Raw genomic sequence first — 18894 nt, forward strand, 5'->3', positions numbered from 1 at the left:
GACTTCCTCAACTTCCATAGAAAGTATTCAATTATCCAAAGCCTTACTGAAGTGAAAAACAATTCAGCATGAGTGAAAACAGAATGGTCACAACTACCTTAGTCTCTAATCAAAAAGGAAGGTGACCTTGCATAAGTATTTTTTGTACAAACTTGCTGTCTAGTTGGTGTAATGCTTATTTTTTCCTGTACATAAATTGCAGTATGCCATCTTTGAGGCTGGAAGGACTTGCCAAGGTCACAGAGCTGACTTCCCAGCAACCAGGGCAATACCAGAATGACATGCATGCAAGCATTTCTGAACATACCTAACAGATACCATACATTTCTAAGTAAACAGTTGCTTCTATCCTAAATATGAGAGTTTCTAAGAAAGCTTAAGCTTTGTTCTACTCAACAGACACATTGGACTCTATTATTTTAAATCACAAATTGAAGCTAACAGACTGGAAAAAAATGAGAAGTTTAAATCTCCTTTTGAACATCATTAGCTGTGTCTCGTCAGAAGAAATTTAGCAAAGCAGCTGCTTTGGCTCCTTCTAGACTTACCTACCGGAGTGTGTCACAAGCCCCACATTATCAGGACTGGGGACTTAAGGGAACATGCCACAGCTCCAGTCCAGTCCATGCTCCTGAACAATGAGAAGCTGGTACTCAACCAGCTCTTGTCTCTCTATAGGGAAATTGAGAAGGACTAAGGTGCTCCTTTATCCAGAACTACATCTAGATTTGCTTTATGTAGACAAGTCTTAATAGTGTTTTTACATAATACATTTCTGTCTCTAGTTTTCAAAAGATTGCATTAAAAAGCCCCTGTCATTTAAGAACTGGGAAAACATTGAGAGCTGATCATCTTCGAAGTACTATCTTTACTTTGCATTAGTAAACTAATCCTAAGTAAGAGACCATCTTAGTATGTTAACTTTCAAAGCTACAAAACAGCTTCTCTCACTAAGGATGAAACCCCAAGGCTGCTTAGGCTGATCTAAACCCAGGCATACTGCAAGGCAAATCCTCCCCCCAGGCTCATGCGACAACATAGGAAATCAATTCAAAATGGATGAATTGGACAAAAACCTAACCCTGGCAAGAAATAAAGAAGCAACTGGACTACAACAAGACCAGCTCCCAGAAGTGTTGCAGAAATTGCAGTGCAAGGCAGAGGGCACGACCGTGAAGCCAGGGGAACATGGTACCAGGACAGCCTTACACCAGCTTGCAATGCCACGGACCCCACTCCTTGGCTACAGTTTCACACAGTCCCCTTCAGATGGCATAGGCTGCAGCACTGTCAAAGAATGCAATCCCTCCCAGCCAGCTATCTCCTTCCCTGTACCATCCTCCTCCTGTGCAAGCAAACACAAGTGTGCAGCTATGTAATGAACTGAACTGGAAAAGCAGCATACATATTAATTTTTTTCCCCAGGTTAAGTTCAACACAATCAGTTGTCCAATTCGCTCACCACATGACCACACATACGCTTGCACCAGCACAAAGAGGAGAGTCAATGCAGGGACAGCGCTTGCCTTTTTACTCTTCCAGCAGCAAAGCCGAGTTAAGGCTATCCTACAGTGGTACACGTTACTAATCTCTGTGTTCACATGCACAAACTCTTCAGTTGGTAATAAACCTCCCCAAAAAATCAAGGGAAAAATGCCAAACTGAAGCAATTATAAACGCTGCCATGAGACGATTACAAGTATCTTGGTTTTGCTGAAATGTCAGCGTATTCAAAAGGCAGAATAATTGACTAGGATTCACTTCCATCTATGAAATTGCTGAGGACTCTAATTCATGACAGCATTAATGGTTCACATTAACAACTCTTGCCTTGTATATTATGACAATGTTTGTGGTTTTATCTGTTATGTAAAACCAGTAAGTTAGTTAAACACACACAGAAAAAAAACACATAGGAAGGAAAAAGGGGAGGGAGCCTGACTGTGTTTAATAAGATGATATATAGTAGTTCCTTAAAGAAAAGCCAAAAATCTATTATCAGATTTCTTAACTAGGTCAAACAACATTATTATCTGGTATAATTATGTTCAGTGGGATTCATTTACTCATGAACTTGCAATCCGTAACACTGTAAGAAGGGTCTACGTGGATTTTAAATAGCATGTTTAATGGAAAAAAAAAATCTCATTACAGGACAGGATTAAATAATTTATTTCTGCTATCCTGTGCCATCAAAGCATAAGCCATTCTCTGCTCTTTGCTGCCAGTGAAAATTTAAGTTTCAAACATTATTTTGAAGCTGCAAAACATGGACCGTTCTACAGTACTTCAGATGAAATCTGGAACCAAAAAATCATACCACTTGCAACAGTTCAAAACCAAAAAACGACTTTCATAAATCGTTTGAAAACACTGAATGTTATTCACTTGAAACAAATGATATTTGTTTACTCTGGTGCGAGCTAGCGCTACGTGGGAAATCTGGGACCAAGTGTCATAGGAAATCTCTGTTAAACAGTATTGTTTGGTTGCTAGGGCCACACCAAATTGTTTGGATAGTTTCAAGGAACAGTAAAACAATACAAAAGATAATTAGACAGACAACATACTCCTACGTCAAAAGGCAACACACCCTCATGTATGCTAAATTAGAAACAAAGTTGTTTCATGTTAAACACAAGTGTCCAGAACTAGGAAAGGTTACTTAATTATCCAAGTTGATATTAAAGAATGCTGTTTTTATCATCCTGCTTCTCGCTGTACAGCCCAAACACATCGAGTACTTGAGGATTTTGAGGAGCAGTGTCCTATTTACCAACGAGATTATTCAGAATTCAAACATACAAAGCAGATACCAAAAGATACCAAACGCACCCCAGCCTCTGACAGTCTGTGAGTGCATTTTACTTCATGGCTAATATGAAATCATGATTTTTACTTTTCGTACGCTTTTTTTGGTACTGCTTTACACTTAGCCAAGTATTGACACTTCATATGTGCTTTAAATAGCACTTATAAAGTTTTTCATCTCTTTTCCTTTAACTGAAATTTGCTTTCAGTTACTGCTGTTTCTCAGGAAGTTGAAATGGTCGGACTGAAGCAAAACTTCCATCAGGTATCTCCCCTCTTTCGAGATATCAGAAAATATATCTAGAATTATTTTATGTATTTTAAACAAGGTATCCAACTATAAAATAAGGATACTCAACACACTTCTGAGAGGGCCTCCATAGGATCAACAAGCAGATCATATTCTTGGTTGCTATTTTTAAGTTCATTGCTAAGGTAGTAAATCATTTTACACAGCTCACATTTAATGATTAAGCTTTTTATTATTATTTTTGCAGCACATGTAATATCACAGGTACTTTCAAGTTTCCTGTGATACTTGTCGCAGAATAGGGTTTGCATGTCCAACTGACAATATGAAAAATTCTCAAAGATTGAAAATATTATCTGTGTGGTTACTTAAAGGAATTTTAATTAAGCTCCTTGTTTTCTACTCTGATAAACATCTAGAACATTTCATCCTACCTCACAGAAGTGATATTAATATACATGGAAACATATCTGTAACAATTGTTAGAGTACTTCATAGCAACAAATCCTCACTTATTTTACCAAAGGAACCATTATTTTTTCCTAATAAGGATGTCAATGCTCGAAAGAGATGGCAACCTCTCCAGTATCATCCTAACAAATTAGGAGCAGAGCCAAAAAGTTAAATCTAGGTTTCCTGTGTCCCAGACTAGCAGTCTGTTTTCTAGAGACAACTTCTTCGACAACCGTATCGTTTCACAATTCTACAATTCTTATAGACCGTCAGGCTTCTGTTGTTTCCAAAGTCTCCTTACTCATACCAGTGAAAAAACTTCATGATTTGAATGAGAGAAATGGTGAACATCTTTATGAAGACAACAAAGTTCAACATATACTGTGCTAGTAACATATGCATATTCCAAATCTTAGCCTCCGGTCTATGGACAAATATAAAGGAAGAGCCATTCTTCCCTTAAATCTCTTGGATTTGCTTTCAGAGTAGCGACGGGAGGATGCAGTTGCAATTCATTTATCCAGCCGGTTTACCTTGGTCGCCGAAGCATGGGACAACACAGTAGACCAGCCAGGTCTACTTCACTGTTTTTTGTCCAAACTATGTACCACTAGTGATAGTGCACGTCTGTCTGTAAGTCGGATTTTTTACTGCCTTACTAGCTCTAGCTGTACTGAATCCCAGCTGATCTCATGCACAGCCAGCAGTGCTGCAGATGCAGCTCTGGCTGGTTCCTTGGTTCGCCAGCATCACACAAGTGCTGGCTGGAGTCAGCAGTCTTTGCAGAGATGGTGGATGCTTCTGCGTGACACTGCATTTATCCAGATTTTTCCATTTATTTCATTAACACTCATTTACGAGCAAAATGTTACTAATTTTAAACTGTGCTAATAGATTACAATAAAAGAGAAGAATTGCAAACTTGTAAAATATACTTATATACTTATTTTAACCACTTCCAGTTATATATAAATGCTCTTCCAATTTTTTCAGTGGTGTATATTATTCTCAATAATGTGCTTAGGTGGACTAAGATAATAAGTTTCCGATAGATGCCATTTTTTGAGGCATTCTTAGGATGCATTTTAAAAAGAGTACCTAATAAAAATATTATTCTTGATACTGGTATGAAAACCTGAAAGTGAAGGGAGAGGCATAGCAGCCTCCTGATGCCATCATCATGTCACTTTACAAGACAACCTAAATAATGTGAATAAAATCCACAGTTGTTGCCAGTGAAATTATGTATCTATTAAGGGCCACTGACCACACAAATTTTCATAGATTGTGTTACCTAGATATTCCTTTGCTTTACATGATATACACCTACTGACTGGTAACACCACAAATGTAAACACAGTGGTTGAAACTGAAATCAGTCCATATACATTAGAATATACATGACCAAGAAAAAAAATCTGCTCTTTCTCCCATATTTCTCATATCTTAGTCTGGATACATAGTTCCTGTGATCCATAGTTCCAGTGATTCGAGATAGCCAGCATGGCTTCACCAAGGGCAATTCCTGCCTGACCAACCTAGTGGCCTTCTATGATGGAGTGACCACATCAGTGGACATGGGAAGGGCTACCGATGTCATCTATCTGGACCTTTGTAAGGCCTTTGACACAGTCCCCCACAAAATCCTTCTCTCGAAAGTGGAGATATGGATTTGATGGATGGACTGTTCAGTGGATGAGGAATTGGTTGAATGGTCACATCCAGAGAATAGTGATCAATGGCTCAATGTCCAGATGGAGATCGGTGATGAGTGGTGTCCCGCAGGGGTCTTTATTGGGACTGGTACTGTTTAATATCTTCATCAATGACATAGACAGTGGGATCCAGTGCACCCTCAGCAAGTTTGCAGATGACACCAAGCTGAGTGGTGCAGTTGACACGCCTGAGGGACGGGATGCCATCCAGAGGGACCTGGACAAGCTTGAGAAGTGGGCCCATGTGAACCTCATGAGGTTCAACAAGGCCAAGTGCAAGGTCCTGAACCTAGGCTGGGACAACCCCCAGTATCAATACAGGCTGGGAGATGAAGGGCTTGAGAGCAGCCCTGCCAAGAAGGACGTGGGGGTACTGGTGGATGAAAGGCTGGACATGAGTTGACAAATGTGCACTCACAGCCCAGAAAGCCAACATATCCTGGGCTGCATCAAAAAAAGCATGGCCAGCAGGTCGAGGGAGGTGATTCTGCCCCTCTACCCCACTCTGGTGAGACCCCACCTGGAGTACTGTGTCCAGCTCTGGAGCTCTCAGCACAAGAAAGACATGGACCTGTTGAGTCCAGAGGAGGGCCATGAAAATGATCAGGGGGATGGAACACCTCTCCTATGAAGACAAGCTGAGAGAGTTGGGGTTATTCAGCCTGGAGAAGAGAAGGCTTCAGGGACACCTTATTGCGGCCTATCAGTACTTAAAGGGGGCTTATAAGAAAGATGGTGGCAAACTTTTCAGCAGGGCCTGTTGCGACAGGACAAGGGGGAATGGTTTTAAACTAAAAGAGGGTAGATTTAGACTAGATATAAGGAAGAAATTTTTTCAATGAAGGTGGTGAAATGCTGGAACAGGTTGCCCAGAGAGGTGGTAGATGCCCCATCCCTGGAAACATCCAAGGTCAGGCTGGATGGGGCTCTGAGCAACCCGATCTAGTTGAAGATGTCCCTGCCCACGGCAGGGGGGTTGGACTAGATGGCCTTTAAAGGTCCCTTCCAACGCAAACTATTCTATGATTCTATAAAAAACATCCTATTATTTTCAATACAGACTACACAACTAATTCATCCAGTGACATGAGGTATGGCATTCTCTCTTCTTTCTCTGCGTTGGCAGTATACAGTGAATTATCTTTGGAAAATGTTTAACAAAGACACAAAGATAACATCCACACTACATGAACAGGCAAAGAAGAACCATTTTCTCATTAACAAGCCACATGGACTAAGAGCCCAGATTGCAAATTCTTATTCACCTCTCTCTTTCACTGATTTTATGTGAATGTGATTAAAAGAATTAAAGAACCAGCAGTAGTAGCTGGTGCTTCTGTCATGCATTTATGAAATGTCACATGTTAATAAGATGAATGGATTACCCATCTGTGAAGTAAAAACAGGCTTAGAACTGGCTTAGTTCAGCAGTATGGTTCAGTGTAATGTCTGTGAAGCCAAGTCAAACCTTTCAGTGAGAGGAAGTTACATGTGTATTGGTAACTTCCCCTCCATGTCTATATCGGAACTTACATTTTACTTCTGCAGTAGAAACACTTCCCTAGTGACAATTTATCTAAGGAGCTTCAGATATGTTTATATTACATTTTAGCCAAGCTCTGGAACAAAGAAAACATAAATCAATGCTACATCAATAAACAGAAGATAAGTTTATTTCAACAAGTAGCTTCTTAAGCATATGGCTAAAATGTGAAGGATGCCCTGGGACGGAATACAGAAAGGAAAGGAAAGTTTTTTGAGTGTACTGTGGGAATTGGTACTATGACAGCTGAGCTTTTACTTGGACTCAAAAAAACACAGAACAAAAACCTCACAGAAATCTTCTGAAGCTTTATCATACAAATCATTTTTCTACCCCCAACAAATATGAACATCCTTTCTTTATGGAAAGTTGACTCAACCAAGAGAGCAGCTGCCAATTTGTGTAGTTACAGGTACTCACATGAAGCTTGTTTTCTGCTCTCAAAGCCTCTGAAAACACAGGCAAGAAATTTAGTCTTAGCTTTCCCCAAATTGCAGACTTCTCTGCTAGCAAACGGTAATAGAAACATTACTTCAGGCCAACACAGAGACACAGCAGAAATTCTAAGGCATAAAATCTTAATCTGGCAAAATCTAGAAAACTAGATATCTGGGCCAGATCACAATCCCTTAGCAGATACTAATCCCTTAGCTGCTATTGATGATCCCCAAATTTAAAGTTCTGCCTTATAACTAGGTCGTTAGGTCCTTCCAAAAATTCAGTAGTCTTTCTCCCCACTGCTGTTAATATCTCTGACAATTTCATTCATAAACTGCAATTTTTAGATTTTCATTTGGCATAATTCTTTCTAGAAATCCAACCAGCCTCCTACAAGGGAGAAAGCAAAAGAGAAATATGTTTTGGTAATATTGCTTCAAACTTAAAAGTGATGTTTTTTGTTATTTAAAAGAAAAATACATGAATTTAAGTTTAGAAGAAAATTTCTCCTCCATCTTTTCCACACCTATGAACATGGTCTGAGATGTATGAAGTCAGTCCCCTACATGTCAAACACAGACAAGTCCTTGAAAGGTCTCTCTCCCCCTTCTAAAATCCCCATCACCAAAATCTTCTGGAGACTTTTTGCTATATTCTCAGCCACATAGCACCTTTCCGCCTTTTGCGTACTAATATTCAGACACTCCTTGAGGAAGTACTGTGAAGAGAACAAGAAATTCTTCTTGCCTAGCTGCTTTAATGGCTGAGCAAATTCTAACCAGCAAATACTCTAGTCCCTGTACAGGACTTCATATCTTGCAGTCTCTTCCCTACTTTATTTTCATAAGTCTCAAAATAAAATAGGTATATCATTTCTTCCCTCAAACTCCAAAACAGACAGAAAGATAAAACAGGTAACAGCAATAAAATCAGGAAAATTATTTTTAGAAACTTTTTTTGCCTAAACTCAGATATATGAGAAGAGAGAAACTGGGCTACGCATTTCCCAAAGTAAATCCTACTGGCTTTGCCACTTCTTAAATAAGGACTATGCTAGTCGTTCCTCTTACCTTACTCACATAGGTGAGAAGTAGCAACCTGGCAAAACCACCTTTCTAAACCTCTCTCATCTGTGGAAAGAAGCACCACTAGTGCACTGCAAAACACCAGTTTAAGTGTTTATCCCTGAGCAAAGCTTTCTTTCAGATCAAAAAAAAAAAATCACAACAATCCTTAAAAATTGTTAGCAGAGTAACACATTATCCTCATACTGTATATAGAGAACCTGCTTCTCTATAGAATTGTGACTGGACAGAATGAACAACAGCCACGTGCATCATGTACAATCACCTGAATCAGATGGGTGGGTACTTTTATATCTATGGAAGGTACAAAACACAAATACTTTTATTAAGAAATGTAATGGTTGAAAAAGAGGTCAGATCCGACATTCGGGACAGTGCCAGGACATCCAGGGCAGCCAGTCAGAAACAGACTATTAGTTGTTGCTGGGCTCACTCTGTCCACTGAGAATGTTGGACTCGAGAGCAGCAAAGGCTGCTACAAGCTACAGTTTCAAAGGTATTTTCTAAAGCTCACCTGATCTCTCATGCTATGTAATTCTAACTTAGTATGGGATGGCAGGGCAGAATGTCCCATCTGTGGCGCAAGCAACTACCTTTGCAAACAAGAAATTTGAAATTAAATTTTTAAAAAATCACTAAGATGTACGTAAGACCAATTTTACATATTTACATTTTAAAAAATCCTTAACAACATTAATAGCTAGGACACAGATGGGAAATACTGTCTGAAATTGCTAAGAGCGTATGAAAGAAGAAGTACAACTCATTATGTGAACCACTTTACAGAGCCTTCTATGGTAGACCAGGCATGTATATTATTATCAGATAGGAAAAAAAAGAAGACATTAAAAAATAGTTTTGATAGCACAAGATGCCAAAAGATCAAACCATACACATTGGAAAACAATGTGATAAAGCACAAAAATTGGAGGGGGAAGAGGAAAATCGGTTTGTATTCAATTGTCTCAAGTCCTGCCCAGTCATTCTTGATTATGGCATCAAAGTGTCAGACCATTAAAAACGTAGCTTATGTAATTCCTTTTCTAGAACAACTGTCAGAATAGAAAACCTCTTCAGATAAACCATTTTAATTAAAAATAATATTTTGAATTTCACAGAAAACTTCACTTAGAAAGACATCAAAGTTCTTTCATAGCATACTTCCAAACTGCTAATATATTTAACATGCTTTGCTTCACTGTCAGAAAGCCATTCCCATGCAAGATCAGCTTAAAAGAATATAAAGGATAAGTCTCTTTCATCTGTCCTTAATCTAGAACACAATTCATCACATATGGAAGTAGGATAATGGCAGGAATGTAAAGGTTCAGGACTATAAGTTAAATTCCCAATGGTAATTTTCAATTCAATTTAAAGCTCCATATATAATAAAGCAAGTTAGACTTAATATACAAATTTCTGCTGGAAAACAGTTCTGCAATCAAGTTGCAAACTTCTCAGAGAAAACATACCACTCCAAGCACATATCTGTTACCTACTGTCTTCTTTCCCAGTAGACTCACTGTGAAGACTTAACATGACCCTACTGTCAAATACTTTGCATAGCACCAGCAAAGTACTAGTGCTGTGTTGTCAGGTAACAGAGGTACGTATCCTGGTATCTCAGTTTCCTTCAAAATACTGAACTATAACAACTGAGCATATATAACTGCCAAATTTCACTCATTTACAAATTTCGCATTCCCTCAAAAGAGTAACCATATAAGCATAAAAAAACCTAAATTTGCTTCTTTACATCCTATAACTCAATGTTAGGCTTCTACAGCTTTTTAAACCATGCCTTCAGAAACGATGCAAACACAGAAGCAATTCTATTCCACCATGATTAAATTGCAAAAAAAAAAGCTTACACTACTAATTTTAAAGAGCAACATCTGATGCTTATTTTTTATTTAAAATTATTTTTGCAACAGGAATAAAGATGACAACTTCCTTTTGAATATGGAGAGCAAGGATAGAATAGCGTAACTTTGTCTTGTTCTGTTAGTTCTTCTGATCCACCTGCCCTTAGGAAAATGTAAACCAAGCCACCACTAAGTCTGAGCTAGTAGTATTCCCTGGCTTTCAAGAGGACCTGTCAACTCAGGCTCATCACCATACCAGTCATGGTTATCATGCTTTTCGATAGTACTATGCATTCACGTAATAGCCGAGAGGCCATAACCCGTGAAAGCACCACACATCTTTCCTTATTCCCTCAGTTCTAATTCCTGGAGTCAGAAGGACAACTGGAAGGAACTCAGCTCAGATGTCTAGCTATCTGGCATCAATTCCAATGATTTGTGTCACCAATTTCTTCTCTACAGACACAAGCAGTTACAACTTTCTCTGACAATGTAAAAGCTGAAAATGTTGATACCGTCCCATCCCATGGCTCGCTGCTGGATTCCCAGCCTGGCTGCAAGCATTTACCCAAACTGCACCAATAAGGATCCAGAAACAAGGTATCCATTTGAGCTTAGCAGGTATGTATAATCCTATCACCTGTATCAATGTTTTCCAGTATTTCGCCATTAGCAGACTTCCCCCCCACCCCCCTTTTTTTTTTTTTAGAGGAAGTTTCCAAGGGGGATGCAGATTCCTACTGAGCAAATTTAAGCTTGCTAGGGGCAGTTTGGTTTCCCTCCATTCCCTCTCCCAGCTGACAGACTGCAGTTTGAGAGCCACAAAATGACAGTCAACTTCTCAAGTGACAGGTAAGTCTGTGGGTAAACTTGCATGCACACTTTCTCCCCCATGCCCTTTCTGCTTAGTATGGAAAGTGTGCCCTGCTCAGCCCATGGGGGTGGGGGAAGCAGGACAGAGAACAGAACATTTACTGCTAACAGAGAAATCAATTTTTTCCTTCCTGGGCTATCAAATTGAAGGCTGCACCAGGCTGGAAATGCATTGATGCTCTGAATCCTATGCTAAGCATGAGCTAACAAAGGCAATAAAATTCTATCAATGCTTGGCTAAGTGATGTTAGATTAAAAAGCATAAGGGAGGCAAAGGCAGCGGTGGGAAGATACACCAGTCAGGCCTAGGGACTAGAAGAGTAGAAAGAGAAGGAAAGAGAATTATATTTGTTCTACAAGTTAAGGAAGCACACATTTCCACAGCAATGATGACAGTGAACTGACTCTGAATAAAGACTTCATTTTTATGGTACGCTAATTATGTGAAAAGAAAGAAAAGTACAAACTAAACCCTAAATATAAAGCTTTAAGAAGTAGTACCTAAAAAACTAAAACTAAGGCAAGTATATAGCAAACAAAGAAATACAAACACACTGATATATGGGCTGCACAGCCAATTTAATTCTAACACTTGTCACTGGAAACATATCATCTATGATGAGGTTTTGTTTCCTTTTAATATATTAACAGATCCAAAACACACAAAAAAATGCATCAAGTAACAAGGTCAAAGTGATCATAGGCATGCCTTAAGTTAACCAGCAAACAGAAAAGGAAACTTAAATACCTTCGCTCTTCTTTCCTAATCCACATTTCTCCGGAAAAACAAAACTCCACATACCCAGTTTGAAGAATTAAGGATATAAAAAACCCTACTGATGCACTGTACTGAAAGAAAAAACAATTGACAAATGCTCAACAAATCTATGGTTGATATTATTTCCAAAAAGATAGTGTCAGAAGCCAGCAGCTGTTGCAAAGAGTTCTCTCACCGAGGACAACCCAAGGTAGTTTGTTTAAACCCCCCTTCCCACTGCCTGCTTATTCTTTCCTTGTGAGAAGAGGGCAATTCCAGCTCCCAGTAGAAAGAGGAAAAGACTTTTCCTCATTATCCTCATTATGCTCATTATCCTCAATTATCCTCATTAATGTCAAACTGATACCTTTCCTGAGTAAATGCAAAAAGTAATGAATACTTGCAGCTTTGCTGTAAAAAGCTATTTTGGAAAAAGACTCTGGAGCATCAGTTATAAAGTAACCAATAACTTCAAATCATGTATCATTAAAAAAACAAAATCTATTTTTAAAACTCTATAAAGAAACCAAATTAATTTATTTTAATATGCTCTATATAAGCATATTAATATTTCAAATGAAAAATACTTCTACAAGTTAAAGCTCAAAAACATTACATTAGGCCAGACTGGGTCTGTTAAAAGAGCATTTTCACATCTTTGTAAGTAACTGCCTAGTGAAGTACTCAGAAATATCTAATAGTATTTCTGATACTATTAAGTGTTAAGCAAGTAACTAGCAACAGGACGAGAGGAAATGGCCTCAAGTTGCGCCAAGGGAGGTTTAGACTGGACATTAGGAAAAACTTCTTTACTGAAAGAGTGGTCAGGCCTTGGAACAGGCTGCCGAGGGAAGTGGTGGAGTCACCATCCCTGGAAGTATTTAAAAGACGTGTAGATGAGGCGCTTAGGGACATGGTTTAGTGGGCATGGTGGTGCTGGGTTAACGGTTGGACTTGATGATCTTAGAGGTCTTTTCCAACCTTAATTATTCGATTCGATTCTATTCTATTCTATACTGACGTACGGTTTGAAAATTAAAGTGTTAGATATACACACAAGGATTAAACAAGAGAATAAACAAACAAACACACTTGAGCATTGGAATATGCTCAAGCATACACAGATCAGGGTCAGAATAAGTCTCACACATTAAGTATCAATTTCAGGAAAGAACAACTGTTCTACACTCTGATTCTGTCAGTTTTGCCTAGTAATCCCCCATATGAACATAGGAGCTAAAAAGGGAAATAAACCTCTGAAGACTAACTCCATCTGTCACGTTTAACACAAACATGCCAAGGAAGAAAAAAAAGAAAATCAACATTTTCAAAAGTATATTCTTACAGTAAGTTTGCTGCAGAGTCAAAACAAAACAACAAAACCGAATTTTTTGCACATCCAGGTAACTAATGATATTCAATTATCAAAAAGAAAAAAAAAAAATTGTATCTGCACATATTCCCTAAAGTTTTCTACCCTGCACTGAAGGGATCAGCTCTTCTGAAAATTCGACTCTGATGGGTTTCAGTTCCCAGTACAACTAACCAAGGAGTTAGCACATAGGAGAGGTTGATTCTTTTTCAACTAGAGCATAAATTTCCTTGTGATGGCACATGTGTATCTTACAACACTGATTGTAAATTCTGTTTTTAAATTAGCTATAGTTGTCTGTGTTTTTCTGTTTACCAAATGTACTCTTCTGAGCCAATGAAGATTCATCAAACTCTACAGAAAAACAGGAACGTCAACTGCTGAGTTGGTGATGGTCTGGGATGTCTATTTTCATTTTTTCTTGGGGAAAAAAGTTTGATGAATATGAAAATTAGCAAATATCTGGAAGATTCAGGATTGTTCAATGGGTCACTTATACAAATTTGTTTTGCTTCTGTGGTTACTGTAGGAACTGCATTTTGAGTCTCCTCAGCACTTTTTAAGTCTTTAATAGCATAAGGTAGCGCTGAGTTCACATGAAGCCCTGGTTAACAATATTTTTTTAAAAGTAAGCATGAGATGCTTGTATTTCTAACCAGACCTTCTGAAGAAATTTATCTACACTAACTGCAAATAAAAGTAAACTAAACTAGCAAGAATATGAAGTTGTGTGACTCCTTAGAAAAACAGATGACAGCTGCAAGGCTTTAAGTCTTCAGAGAAAGTGCAAGAGCACAGCACAAACCTGGTGAAAAAATCTCACGTACAGGCAGATAGAGCCAGCGCTTGAACTGGACGACTTTAAGACGACAATACTAAGTGCCATGAAGTGCTATTCTTAGCCACCATAAACACACCGAGCTTTCAGAGTTAACAGCTTCCTTGTCAGTTCCAGGGGAGGAGACTAGTCACATCTGAAATAAAAATAGGTTATCATATGCTTGTCCATAGAACTCCAAAATACATGACTAAATTGGTCATTTAAAAGATCTGAGCTGTATGTATTGGAATTCAAAGGAGGAAGAAAAAGCTTTTTTCTCCTACCTTCCTCAACTTTCATTCAAACCTTTTATCTGATTCTAATTTACTCCAGAAAGTAGTTTGCTTTCTCCACAATAAGAACCTTTATCTGGTTTCAATACATTCTTATAAACTCTAAAAAGCATTGCAGAGAACTGTAACTGAAAGGTTCAGACTGGTATGAACGGAAAGGTCTGGCTGCGGGAAGCGGGGCTCTCGGCATGACATGTGTGAATGGCACCTGGGTGAGCAGATCATGGAGACCCTGCACATCTACCCGCAGTTTCACAACATGCCCAGGTCTGGAACCATGGAGAACAAAGAACCATGGCGACTAGTAATGACTCATAGAGGTAGGACAGGATGCAGACACTGATCGCTGTCAGCTCCAAAACCCACATCCAAAGTCTTTTGGCAAAAGTAGAGGAAGCCAGGACATTAGGAGAATGTGGCACCTGGCATCCTTACCTCCCATACCATGGCCATGGATTCCAGACCTAATGGAGACACACAAGACAGACAGACACACAAGTATCGTGGTGCCTTTTTGCTGGACAGACACTTTGAACACCCCTGTCCCGGTTCCTGGCTGCTGGACGGACCCCTTCAACACATGCTCTGGGGCTTGAGAGGCTGTTAAAGCAAGTGAAAATTCTTTTTTCCCCTCAGTTCTTATTTTAAATAACATGTCCTTTCCCTCTTATAAGGTCTCACATTTATATCTGCTACATGGCTTATACAATGTTGCAACAGTATTTCCTACACTGTTTTCTGATAAAAATTAAATAAATAGAAGGATTCATATTTTTGTAGGAAGACACAGAAAATATCCACAGTCTATCAGCAAAGTAACAGAGATACTTGCCTACAAAATGAAGTATGGTATAATCTGTTCTGAAGTCTTCCATGCTGATGGACAGGAACAAAAATATGTTTATATATAAAACCATATTTTAAAGAGAGCAGCCTGTAAGGAGGTAGGACAACTGTATCACAGCTACATTCAGAACTCTAGTCATTTGAATACTACCAGGTTTTGAGGCTTGAAAAGTAACTAAGCATCTAACTCTATGCACCGACACCAACTATGGCTTGGCCATTAATGACAGGTGCAGTATTTGGGTGGTATTTAGAAGACTACACAGTTTGCCACAAATATAAAAAGAAGAAATATACTGGAAGAAAGATATGAAACCATTAAGATTCTGCTTTAAAAATTCTCCGTCTGGCCCTCTTCAGGAACAGAGGGAAAAAATTCCTAGTAGGGGATATCACAAAGAAGTGACTGTATAATCCATAACGCTCCTTACTTCTGCTACATGAAGAAAAAAAATAAGGTCACTTAGGTTACCGACCAGAATTAGCACAGATAGCTAGCCAATGCCACCATCTCCCAGCTTGCAATATATAAATATACTGGTAGCATTATTTTGAAAAAAGAGCAATACTTGCTTCATTCTTGCTCAGGTATACTACTACCAAAATTGTTTTTATGTGTTGCCCAACTATTCCCACTCAACCCTGGAAATCTCAGCTTCTCTGGTCAAGATTTTAGACTCAAGCTTCCCCAGTATATCAAAGTATACACAGGCAAAATGCATATGTATCCTAAGAAAACATTACCTCATTAATCATTCTACAATAATAAAACACAGATTAGATTAACAACTGAACAAGCTTTGAGGGGGACAGAAGGAGAGAGCAGGGAAGCAGTCCAGCCACGGTGGGACTGTGCAGTGACCAGAGAGCTCAGTCAGGGGTTAGGGCCTCAAAGCAGGGAGCGCTCTGGTCCTGACATCTGGAAGGAGACCAAACGCAAACCACGAAACGATAACAAACTCTGGCCTCTGCCGAGTTACACTCTCAGCCAGTGACCTAGAAATTTGAGTTTCACATCCAGAACTCATTGCTCATCTTTTTCCCTGATGATGTGGTATTTAAGTTTGTATGGTCACGCACTGACAACATCATAAAACACCAAGCTGTTTTAATCATGCTATAAAAGCCCACTTTTCTTCTGAGCTGACTGTAAGTTTGCTAGTCCCACAAAAGAATAAGATTACGGTTTTCTTCCTCTGCAGATGGAGAACAGGAGGCGGTCTGACCACCAACGCACTGCTACTCTACAGCCACAGACACAACTCAAGGGGAGGAGCAGCGTTTAATCTCCAGAAATATGTTATCATATCAAGCTGCACTTGGCAAGAAGCACAGAACAGGAAAACAGAGGAAACTCAAGAGAAATCTATCAGTTTTCTTCCCAATTGTAGTTGCTGATGAAAACTTGTGACCCTTCACAAGGCTCTGCCACCTCAATGGACTCACAACGCAGACCACATACAAGAAAGCATCTTCAAGTTAACAAGACAGACCAACACATTTAAAGGTTGGAAATATCCCATGCCCCTCTCACAAGACTTTTTTAGGTAAGACACACGCAAAGCACGCACACACTACAGTGCCATTAACTCGGAAGGTTAACTCAGGCCTAGCCTACAGCTTCTGGGTAGTACTCCCAGTCAGCAGAAGGTACTGAGGCTCCTGAGAATTACAAAGCTGCAGAGAAAATCCTGTCAAGACAGCACAGCTGCTCTTCTGCACCTTCATGGGTATCCGTCACCTCTCCCAGTCCCCAAATAGCTAAAGCTATCCAATATTCACGATCACTTTTTGGCAGTCAGTCTTCGTAATCTTAGTCTTAAAACTGCAAATATAAACCGAAACCAAATAATTCTCAAGGACTTGACACTATTCTTCTCAGCACCATTAATGTAAGTGGTCTTAGGAGAAGTAAGGAAGTACAGAAGAGAGAGGAAAGCTTGAGAAAGAACTAAAAAAATGCAATAATATATCTAATAAACTAGTATCTAAACTAAAATTAACCGAGGAATCAGTACTTCCTCACTTCAGGTCTTCAGAATAAGCAGTGCATACTATTTTTTTATTCTGAAAACTTGCATCTCCAGGCAGACACCAGTTTGGCACAGCAAAATACAATTTTAGTGAGGTTGAACTTCAGCTCAATATGCTTCAAAAAGTTTTCATGCTCAGTGGCGGCATAATTCACATCCTTCACCACATTTTAGACAGTGAAATCCTACTTTGGCTTGCTTCCAAAAATACAGAATCAATGTCTGCGCCCTCCCAGGCCCTGTCCTGCCATCCTCTCCCCTACTCAATTAAACAAGCTATGTTCTTGTTTCCCTTATCCTTTCCAAGATGAGCACTCTAGTTTTCCAGTTACCATATCTCCTTGAGAGATAATGCGGTAACTGGATAGGCACAGACTGTAAATTTAAAATAAATAAATAAGTAAAAATTATTCAAACAATCCTTTGAACAGTACTACAGTGACAGATGCTAGGAAAACTTTTAACAGTGGAATCACTTTCCTTTTGGTCACCTTCCACCGTATTTGTGAAACCTGGTTTTGCTCATATTGTTTTACTTCACATAATTCTTTCAGAATTAGTGATACACACTTACTTTCTTTCCTGTGGAGTAATAATTATAGCTTGAAGTACCCTTTCAGGGTTTTTTAAATTATTATTTAAGAAGAAAAAAAAAATAAAAGAAAAAGACTCCAAAATCTTTCTCATCCATGCACTTCTGCTAAGGAATTTCTAGGTTTTGGATTCTTCCTTCCTCTTTTCCTATCCTGTTAATTTCTGAAGAGAGAGAAGTTCAAAGATAAGAATACACCTACAAGCAGAACAATGCACGACTTCACTTTAATATCGCCTGATCAGACTATCATGGGTTTCTGGCCACAGTGTCTCGACCAGCTATCAAAAAAACTTTGAACTTCTCAGACAAACCTCAGTACATCTGGGTTAGCTTCCTTCTTTCTTTGCTTTGCTGTCATAAAAACAAAATGCCAGTTGCCAGCCTCTCTTTTTTCCAGGACAAGACCTAATTTGCAGCTGAAAGAACAGTAAAAATCTGCTGATATTTGGTCCAACTGCTACGTCCTGCTGATAGCCAGCACAAACAAGATGTTAGAGAGAAAAAGAAGGCAGGTTTCCACTGAGATGTCAGACACTCAGTTTTCCAAGCCTAACATCGGTTGCATTAAGAGCAGCTGAGTTGTTACTGACTAGTGACCCTGGTGCACTGGCAGCCTCGCAAACACCACGGTTCCTAACCTGAAGATCTTAAGTTCTTGTTCAGCAGCGTGAACAAAGGAAGCAAACAGGGATGATGAAAAAAAGAAGCAAAAGGAAGAAAATCAACAATTCCTAAGGCTACGCTGCTTTGATAGCATTGTGAATATAACAATTCTCTCCAATATCTATTAATTAGTTAGCATTGATTTGCAAGGGTTTAAGCATTCATACATATTTCTAGACCAGCATTCTGGTCTGTAGTAATTGTCTAAAAAGGAAACTTCAGAAAGTAAAGTTGAAAATATCCCCAAATCACATGCCAGCTGTGCCCGATGAGCAGAACCAGAGGAGTCATTTATACTTCCCATGCTGTGCTTTCTTAAGATCTCTTTGCAAAATTAATTACTTCTAGAACTTGAACTAATTCTTGAGCAAGAAAGCTATAAATATTAATGTTTTAAATAAAATTTTTTTTTTGTGGAAGCTTGAAATTGTTGGGTTTTTAAACTCTTAGCAGTCTATTTCTGAGGCTATGTAAATCTGAAG

This window comes from Fulmarus glacialis, unplaced genomic scaffold (assembly GCF_000690835.1).
Source record: "Fulmarus glacialis isolate BGI_N327 unplaced genomic scaffold, ASM69083v1 scaffold18347, whole genome shotgun sequence".
In the NCBI taxonomy this organism is placed as follows: domain Eukaryota; kingdom Metazoa; phylum Chordata; class Aves; order Procellariiformes; family Procellariidae; genus Fulmarus; species Fulmarus glacialis.